This window comes from Mastomys coucha, unplaced genomic scaffold (assembly GCF_008632895.1).
Source record: "Mastomys coucha isolate ucsf_1 unplaced genomic scaffold, UCSF_Mcou_1 pScaffold16, whole genome shotgun sequence".
Classification (NCBI taxonomy): domain Eukaryota; kingdom Metazoa; phylum Chordata; class Mammalia; order Rodentia; family Muridae; genus Mastomys; species Mastomys coucha.
In genome coordinates this window covers 84,447,357-84,457,997 of record NW_022196898.1, presented here as the reverse complement: position 1 = coordinate 84,457,997, position 10,641 = coordinate 84,447,357, and the positions used below count along the sequence as shown (strand labels likewise).

General features: G+C 37.1%; 1 long non-coding RNA gene across 1 annotated transcript in view; it reads left to right on the top strand.

Annotated features, from left to right (window-relative positions):
• The first annotated feature begins 10,507 nt into the window (after nucleotides 1-10,507).
• Nucleotides 10,508-10,641, top strand: part of LOC116094344 — a 1,066-nt gene continuing 932 nt past the window's right edge. Inside the window, exon 1 of the long non-coding RNA XR_004120056.1 lies at nucleotides 10,508-10,614. This is a non-coding gene — a long non-coding RNA (uncharacterized LOC116094344). The remainder of the gene's footprint in view (nucleotides 10,615-10,641) is intronic.

Here is a 10,641-nt window from a genome sequence, read left to right as displayed (position 1 = left end):
GGGGGGGGGGGGCGGAGGAGGCCCTGGATCTTCTGCTGTTGGGATTACAGGCAATTGTGAGCCATCTAACACTGATACTGAGAAGAGAACTCCAGTGCTCCTGAGGAACAGCAAGCACACCTAGCCGCTGATCCATCCCTACAGTATTTGTTATACACATTCAGAAATGTGTTACTTACTAATTAATTACTAATACTAGTTTGGTAAACTAAAGCAAATTTCTGCTTCAATTATAATGGAAACAGTACCAAGCAAAATTAAATTTTAAAAAGATGGACTTAAGGACGAATTGATATAAGGAAAAGAAATAAAATAAAAAGAAACAGTGACTATTGACTAAAGTCATGCCTAGATTTATTGATTGAAACCTGAATTACCTCAAACCATTCACTTCATGCATCATGTTTAGGTTTGAAATATCTCCAGTATCGTGCAGGACATTGATACCTCCCAAATAAACAATATATTTGAATTTCTGGAGGGAAAAAAACCAACATTGAACTATATCTATCAACTTCCAAATATAAATCCCCAGACACTTTCATTTTTAAATCAAGAAAGCAGTTCATGGGCAGATAGACTGGTGGACACTAATGTGATTTCCAGGACACACAAATCACCCACACTTTGGAAGCACCTGCAGCCTTGGGTTTGCTGAAGAGTTATGAGAGAAATAAATGAATGAAGAGGATTCACAACTCATCCACCTTTATTGAGAGTTAAAGGATATAATTAAGTAAAAAGACACCTCCCAAAGGAAGTTCATGCAATACAATAATGGCGTTCACAGAAAGTTAAAGAGGGATTTGTGAATTTGACTATTCATTGTGAAAATAGAGAGGTACTGTAGGATACTGTTATACTAACTGCAATGGAGAGTGTTCATTTCCCATTGCGTTCTAAATAAAAGTAAGGACTAAACTAACCTGGATGCATGAGATCAAGGGTTGACATGATAGAAGGGAAGCGTCCCTAGTCAGTCTTCGACCTCCTGAGCCGGGAGAGGAGACATCCAGCTGCAGCATGTTCTTACCATCTTGACTGACCTTGGCTGGCTGGAGGAGTGGAGGCTGAAGAGGTCCACAAGGAGTTTATCGTCTAAAAGTGTAAGCTCACTAAGGACCTGACTCCAGCAGCTGCAGAGTTACAGAGTTAACACACACATGCACACACACACACACACACACACACACACACACACACACACACACAACTCCAGCAACAACAGAGTATACACACACACACACACACATATACACACACACACACACCACATGCACAATTAAAAACAAAACAATTCTTTTTAAAAATAACATTAAGATAGAACAAACGTATTTTTTCTTTGAGGCTGGAATTAAGTCCACAGTCTTGTGCACGCTCTACCAGTGAACTCCATCTCAACCTTGCCAGACTTCTTTGAAAAAAATTCTGTCTCTATACTCAATTCCTTCTTGTATGAGTCCTGAAGCTTAGTAAATTAGTATGATGATTGCATTGGCTCTGGGCATAGTTTCTCAGGTGCAAATCAGGGCTAATAAGTCAAAGATAATGTACATTTCTTTTATGGACAATATAGAAAAATGAAAATTCAACTTATAACCAATTTAAGGGAATGCTACTTAAGCTTTGCTAGACAGTTTAAAATGTTAGGTTAAATGTTTCAATAATTCAACACCATGATATATGATATAAATTAATTCACAAAGCAAAATCTCAATCAAAATCACACAGAGTTTTATATGCCTTAATGGTCATTTCTGTGTGGCATACATGGGTAGCAAACATGGAAAATAAAAAAAATAGAAAACTTGACCAAGGTATGAGGGCAATTTTTGTAAAATAGCTAAAGACTATAGTGTGTGAGACAGTACAATTTTGACATAGTAATACACAAAGAAGGCTTATGAAATGGAAACAGAGAAAGGATTTAATTTAAATTAAATATATAAAATTTACATAAAAGAAAGAATTAGGAATAAAGAATAGACAAGCTATTCAGCAAAAGGTATTTGGACGAGTAGATACTCACATCTAAGAAATAATATTGGATCACTACATAGGTAACACTTTTAATTCTAGTTAACACAATAAATTGTCACTAACAATATTATAACTGAGATATAAATGTACAAACTCCAAAATTTCAAATTAGGAAAGCTAGTTATAATTATAGGATCAATACTCACAGAATGGCCGCTTTCACAAACACAGACAAAATCACATCTGAGAGAAAATATCTCTAACAAGTACAGTATTCTAATACCTTCAAATGCTGCTGTAAATTCATTCAAGGGAAAGAATTTCTACAAATCAATAATCTGAAAGGAAGTGAAAAACAGAAGACATAAATAGGCTCATCTTAGCAGGAAAAATCTGAATATGCAATATGTGTGTGACAAGATTATCAACTTAATTCAGCAGTAATCAGAGGAATGGAAATGTGACAGCGCTGGCAGGGATTTTCAAATGAGACTGCTAGGATGATGGGGACACATAGCTGTGACAGTAAATTGAAGAAACCAAATTAGAAAATGAATTACCCAATGTGTTACAGATGTGCACACCTGTATCCCAACAATAGTACTTCCTGAACATGTCCAGGCAGATAGGTATAAAATATGCATCATGCAGTGTGTGTATCTCAAGACGATTTGAACAGATAAATATATTGTGATGTATTTAAAGAATGGCATACAGAAGAACTCTCTATGCCCAACACACATAGAACATATTAAGAGTCATAAAGAATGAGCAAATATATCCCTTGGAGCTTAAAATAGAGACAACAAATGACAGGATATTGATAATAAATCAATTAAACCTGCTTGCCTGCTGACTGTAGTTGTGCCTGTGATAGTTGCAGTGTACTCTCGCAAGGGCGCCTGTCCACCTGTCACAACTTAAGATACAAACTGACATTGACTCATCCAGAACTTCTGTACCTCAGGTATGAATGTTCTAGCCCGTGATTCATAATTGTAGTTAATTTTGGCACTATCTTCTTTAAACTTTACTTTCATTGTCTTTTTTTAAAAATTCAATGTCTTATATCTCTCATCTTCTCAAAAGTGCTATTTATTTAGACAATTAAACAGACAATATTAGCAAGGTATGTCCTTTCTTCACTATTCTGTGTTTATCTGTGTTCTGAGCTGATGGAGCATAAAACTTGCAAAAGTATTTACTTCTGAGGATGCAAAATAGAACTATTTGTTTTCAAGTGTCCTTAGCTAGTCTAAGGTCCAGAATTTATGTATTTATCAAGGGCATTATAATTCAACCACTTTCCCCTGGATGTTTTATCAGTAATGCCTTTAACATCCTCTAGAATATGGTCTTTGTTCACTAGTGTCCTTTCTCAGCTCTGCCATTCAGCATCCTAAACCAACTAATTCTTTTGCTCAAACTATAAGAACAATGGGTCATTAATTTGAGACACCAGTAGGCAAGAGGGATGTGGCCAGAGAAATGAACCATCGCTTGGTTTGAAACTTGATTATTTTCATAATTATAATGAGAAAACTAACAGTTAAGGGTGTAAAATGGACCATTTCCAGCAAATAGTCTGTGGAAACAAAACAGCAGACTCTTTTGTTAATTTTTATTGTATCTGTAAGCACGTGAATACCTGTAATAGATGGTTTTGTGTGTCAACTTAGCAAGCTAGAGTCATCAGAGAGGAAGAAGCCCTCATGATATCCACCTGTGAGCCATTTTTTCAATTAGTGATCAATGGGGAAGGACTCAGACCATTGTGGGTGGTGCCATCACCACTGGGCTAGTGGTCCTAGGGTCTGTAAGAAGGTAGGCTGAGCAAGCCCTGGGGAGCAATCCAGAAAGCAGTATCCCTCCATCACCTCTGCATCAGCTTCTGCCTCCAGGCTCCTGCCCTGCTTGAGTTTATGTCACTACTTCCTTTGGTGATGAATAGTAATGTGGAAGTGTGAGCTGAATAATCACTTTCCTCCTCAACTTGCTTTTGGTCATTGTGTTTAGTTGCAACAATAGAAACCCTAAGACAGAACCCAAGAGTAAAGCAGAATGGCCAGAAAGTTGCTGCTTTAAGAAAAGAATTACAATTTTCCTTTCTATCAGTGAAGGACATGGTTTGCTATGTGTATTGGTTAACATAAATAAAAAATGGATGCTTCGGTTAGGAAGTAACCATAATATCCATGTCCTCACACTTGAAAAGAGACAGAGACACAGGGGAGAAACATTGCTAGGATGTATTCTTGGCACAATTCCACAAAGATCAGGCTTTGGAAGCCATGACTCAGGGACCAGCTTTCTCCTTTTGTGTTCTTTAGTTACCCACTCTCAACAACGTAATGGAGGGGGGGGACAAGCAGAACAAGTGAAAAATTCAAACTTAGACCACACCAGCAACACAGATCACTTCTGCTTGCATCCAATAGCCCAATATTGGTGGCCCTGTTCCCTCCTGTGGCTGCTGTACTCTTCTAGAGGAAGTAGGACTGTTTTTCTCTGGCTTGTAACCCACTAACTTCTGGAAGATTAAGGAAGCTTTATCCACATATTGATACATGCCATGAAAACTCTTGGTAAATTAACCAAGAGCCTTTTCATTGTTTGGAGTCAACAGATATTAGTGAGTCAGAGGAGAAAAGTTAAGGCTAACTATATCCAGCTGTTGCGTGAGGTTCATAAGTTCTGAGGCCAATTCTCTTTTCTCTGAAGTTATTTTTAGAAATCTAGGTCAATGTGTAAGTCATCAGTGAGAAGTCAAGTTGTCTTCTGTTGCTGTGATCAACAGTTCGCAATGGGAGGCCCTGGTGACAGCTCTGAGCAGCTCACCAGTAATGCTGAAACACACTACTTAACTCCAGCAACTTTGAGGAAAGGATCGGTAACACCTTGGAAAGATCAGCAGAGATTTTGCTGTGATTGCAATCACTAGCTGACATCACCGCGATCCTCTGTATTAACAATACTGTGTGAGCATCTCACATCCCCAGAACCTGTCCATACTGACCTTGGGAATGTACCATGGAGAAAGCTCCCTCCAGCTTTAGATGAGAAGAAAGGACAAAAGGTAATCTGAAGAGTAGGACCAGGAGAAAATTTGCTACCTCCTTCCCCCAAGAGAAATTTTGAAAGGAATGAAGATATTCTTTTATGACCCTATGGCACACCCAGGCAAGGGTGGGTCAAGAGAAAGTGGCCCAGCACCAAATCTAGGAGTCACAGACTCTAATCTAAAGAATCACTGACAAGGCTTAGTGAGTCAGAACTTCTTAGAAGCAATGAAAGGGTATGGGAATGTAGCTCCGTGTAGAGATCTTGCCTGGCAAATTCAAGGCCTGGTGTAAAGGTGTGTAATACTGACCCTGTTGCCATGGTGTAAACAGGCAGGATAAATGCAAAGATGTGATATCTGTAAGTTCTATGACAGTTTGATCTACATACTGAGTTCCAGGATATTATCTAGGGCTACATAATGAGTCCCTGTCTAAAAAGTGTGACTCACTAACTGCAGGGAGAAAAGCTTGCACTGAGTTACAAACAGAGTTTCATGAATGTTTGATACGCTGCTCTCTGGCTTTTGAAAAATCTCTGCCATCATATTGCATTCTGATTTTTCACTTCGGGAAGGGGTTCACCTTTAGTGATTATTCATCCACACCAGTCTCAGAGAGTGTTTCTTCTGTGTGCAATGTTCTCTGGGGTCTGTTTTCTTCTTGGACCAAACCCTCATGTTCCTATTACAGTGTGTTTCCACTCATTCTTTGGGCTTCTGATTATACACTGAGATGTCTTTGCAAGTCCTCCTTTATACCCTTGCCTATGCCACTGGTTTGTCACACCCTGAGTTTTCAGGGTCCGGTTAGTCCTTCTACTATTTGTGTGCTGATCTGCCTCTGCGTTCTTCTGTTCTCAGGAAGACACCTCGGCAGAATTATCAAGAGTGGAATTGCTCAGTATATTTTTTTTTCCATTAAAGTTCACAAGCTTTTAAAAATTTCAGATGAAGATTCATTTAAATGCTCTCCAGCTATCAGGATTGGCATATATTTATTAAACAATTCCTCACACTAAAAACGTCTTTTCACATTTTGAGCCAGCAGGTTGCAAACTAGTTCTAGACTTTCTGTGTGTTTCCCACATCCTTTGCTGTACCCTTGCTGTACCCAGGGAATAAGCTAACTCTCTTCAGACAGCCTGGTGATGAGCCACTGAGCAGGAAGCACTGTTGGATGAAGCAAGAGAGCCGTTGTGCTTTTTATACTTTTACAACATGACTGGCAGAATAATGTATTCCCTTCTTGTTCCCAAGCTTCAAGCAAGACTTTTGTCCCTTTATCATGTCGAGACAAAGATAGAGATAATGTTCACTATGTTCTTCTGTGACATTTTCTTTTTAAGGTTTAAATTTTTAATGGACACATGCTTATTGAGGAGATATCACATCCCATGTCATATGTCTATACATGGATATGCTGTGCCATATTTGCACTCAAGTACATGTTTCTATCTCCTCAGGTGGTGTATGCTTGTGTGCCTGAGTTTCTACCCATGTGGACATATGTGGAAGTCAGAGGTTGATTCCAGATGTTTCCCTCAATAGTTTCTCTAACCTGGTTTTTATATTTCAATGTTGGATATATGGAGTACGATACTGGATAGATGGTATGTAATATTGGATGGATGGGTAACCAGCAAGGTGTCTGGGTCTACCTCTCTCCTCCCCTTGGAGTATTGAGATTATAGACATACACTGTCACAAATAACCTTTACATTTTTCTCCCCTAAGATTTAATACCATGTCTTCTTTGTAGTGCTTTTATTCTCTGGAAGGTTTATGTATTTATATAATATATAAAAATCATGTCCATCTACCACTACATCCCTCCAATTCTCACTAATGTCCCCCACTGCACACTCCTAACTGTAACCCCCCAGCCATGTTGTCATTATTGTGCCAGTGGAAAAAGAAGGTCAGTGTGAGCATGTTTGGGGCTGGGTCAGACTTCACAAGCCCCTCTCTCATCCATGCTTAGATTTTGGCTGGCTTGATCTTCTTCAGGTCATATGTATACAGTTGCAATCACTGAACTCTGTTCAATCTTGCTCTGAGAATCATTGGTATTTCTTTTTTATGTTGCTATATAAGTTTGGAGGCTTTTATATATGTCTAAAAAAAGGCTCTAGAGCCTTTATTAGGATTGCATGGAATCTGTACATTGTTATTGCGAGGATAGCCATTTTCACTAAATTAGTGCTTCCAAACCATGATCGCAAACTTTCTTTCCATCTTCTTGTAAAGTTCTTTCAATCTTCTTCAGATTCTTTTCTATGTGAAGTTTCCTTTAAGAGATATTTGATTTCCTTTGATAGGTATACATATCTATATATACATATATATTCACAATTTATTTATTTATTTATTTGTTTATTTATTTATGTATTACTATTGTGAATTGGGATTTATCTTACAGAGTTTTAGTCATTGGTGTATAAGAAAGCCACTATTTTGTGTGCATTAATTTTATATCCTGTCACTTGGCTGAAAGTGTTCATAGGCTCTAAGAGATTTTTCCCATGGAGTCTGTACAGCTTCTTATATATAGAATAGTATATCTGCAAATAGGGATGCCTTGAAATTTCCCCCTAATCTTCATCCATTTTATTTTCTTCTCTTGTCTTACTGCTCTAGGTAAGTCTTAACTAAAAAGTGATGGAAAGAATAGACACCTTATCTTGTTCCTAATCTTAGTGGTATTGCGAGTAATTTTTTCTTTATTGAGCATGCTGTTGTCTCTATGTATGTAATATGCGACCTTTACTGCATTGACATATGTCCCTTCCATTTGTAGTCTCTCCATGACTTTTATCATGAAGGGATACGGAATTTTGTCAAAGGCCTTTTCTGCCTCTATTGGGATTACCTTGTGATTTCTCTGTTAGAGTTTCTATATGTAAAAGGCAACATTTATTTATATAAGTACTCTGAACAATCCTTGTATCCCTTGAATGAACCCAACTTTTCCAGGATGAATAATCTTTTCTTCTGTGATCTTGAATTCAGTTTGTCAATATTTTATTGAGAATTGTTCTATGTTAACCAGAGGGACAATTTTATAATTTTTTTGTTTTGCATGTTTCTAGTTTTCTTGTCAGTGTAATTCTGTCTTAATAAAAAATTAGAAGTCTTGCTTCCCTCCCTTTTTTTCATGGAATAATTTGAGTAGAATTGTTGTTAATTCTTCTTTTAGGTTTTCATAATATTCTGGTGTTGATCTATCTGGTACTGTGTTGTTTTTATTTGGAAGCCTTTTATTACTCTTCAGTTGAGTTGCTGGATGTATTTAAACCACACCACTTATTTCTGTTTAATTTTAGTTTGCTATGTATATCTAGATAATTATCCATTTCTTTTACATTTTACAACATAGTGAGCTATAGGTTTTGAAAGTATGTCTTTATGACTTACTAACTCCACTGATATTTGTAATGAAGTCTGTCTCCCTTTTCATTCTTAATTTTATTAATTTGTATCTTCTCTCATCTCTAGTTACATTTGTTAAGCATTTGTTAATCTTGTTTATCTGTTTGAAGTACCAGCTTTTTGAAAACTTTATCAATTTTTTGTTTTGTTTTTGTTTGTTTCTATTTTGTCTCCTGAATTTAACTAGTATACCTAGTGCATATCCTGAATTGTATTATTCCCTTCCCATCTATTGCTATAACGTTTGGTTTCTTCTTGTTTTTCCAGGGCCTAGAGTTATTAATTCTATATATCTTAAAATTCTTATTCAGTGCTTAGTGTTTTAAACTTCTGTCTTTGGGGTACCTTTTTCTTATCCCAAATGTTCTTGTATGTTGTTTTATTTTCACTCACTACTAAGAATGTTGTATTTCCTTCATGATCTATTCAGTGTCCCAATTTTCACTCTAAAATATGCTCTACACTCTCCATGAGAGGCCATACATTCTGTGGTTTTCACTGTTGTTGACAGTTAGCTTTATTCCATGTGGACAGACAGAATACGGATAATTTTTTTTCAATTCTCCTGTATTTGTTGAATGTTGCTTTGTGTCTTCACATGGGGTCAGCCTTGGAGAATGTTCCATGGGTGACTAAAAAGAATATGCATTATTTCATATTGGGTGAAATATTCTACAGATATCTGTTATGCTATTTGATTTATGATGTCACTTTACTCCAAGATGTCTGTTTAGCATTAATCCAGATCATTCACCTATTGGTGCAAGTGTCCTATTGGAGCTACCAACTATCATTGTGTTGGGATTAATCTCTGATTCTATACCTAACAATATTTGTTCTATGGAATTTAGCACACCCGTTCTTGGTGAATATATATTTATAATTATAGTAGCTTCTTGGTTGATTGTTCCTTCAATTGTTGGTGTCAATTTTTCCTTACCTCTTCTGTTTTTGATTTGAAGTCTAGAGATAGCAAAATAGTACCTGCTTGTCTCTGAATTTCATCTTCTTAGAAGAGTGCATTTTCTCATCTTACCCCAGTGTTGTATCTATCACTGATGTGCTTCATGTTTCTTGGAGAAATCAAAAGGATGATTCCTGCTTTGTAAACCAGTCTGCTAGCCTGTGTCTTCATCTTTAGAGGAAATGAGACAGTTAGTATTCAGAGTTACTGATAATCATGTTGTGATTCTATGTTTTCCTGATGTTTTGTTGTTTCTGTTCTCCTCGACCTCTTCTGATTAGCTGCTCTGCTATTATTATATCCTGTGACCCCTGAGTGTGCTTCTTCTTTTCTTCTATCAAAACAATCCCCATTAGTATTGCTGTAGAACTCATGTAGTGGTCATATATTGTTTTAGTTTGCTTTTTAAATCATGGAACGTTTTTATTTCTTTGATTTCTTTTTATTCTGCATGGTGGAAGAGTATTCCACATTGTCTTCATCTACACATTAGCTGGCAGGCACTTGTGTTGTTTTCTTTTCTTTTTTTTTTTATTGAAAATATGGTTTCAATAAACATGGAAATACAGATGTCTCTTTAACATACTGATTTTATTTCCTTTGGATATGCACCAAATAGTCAAGTTGCTGGCTCACAAATTGCTTCTATTTTTGATTGTTTGACGAACCAGCATATCTCCTCTACTGATTTGCACCCCCATCAACAGTAAGCAAGGATACTTTTTCCTCCAATTCTGACCCAAACTACCTTTTATCTGTTTGCTGATAATCATCCTGACCAGAGTAAAGTGATATGGATTATGTTTTTGAGTTACATTTTTAATAGAAACAGAACTATATCACTTTTACACTTTCATTTTCTCCTTCCTGGCCCTTCCAGCTACTTTTCCTCAAAGTTTTCTAATCTTTTCACACTTTTGTGGATATCCTCAATTTCTCTACTGTTATTACACACACACGTGTGTGTGTGTATGTAGTTAGTTAGGTAGGTGGGGAAGACTTTAAGTAGGTAGGTACATACACAAATCTAAGTAAATAAACCTGTTGAGCTCATTTTTATTGTGTATATGTGGTTTCAGGGCTGTCCATTGTGCACTGGAAAACCAAGAAGGGTGCTCATCTGTCACGGACCGGGATTTTCGCGGGGTCCCTGTTCCGCGGGACACAGGATTCTGGCCAGGTGGGCACGGGATTCGGCTTTGACAAA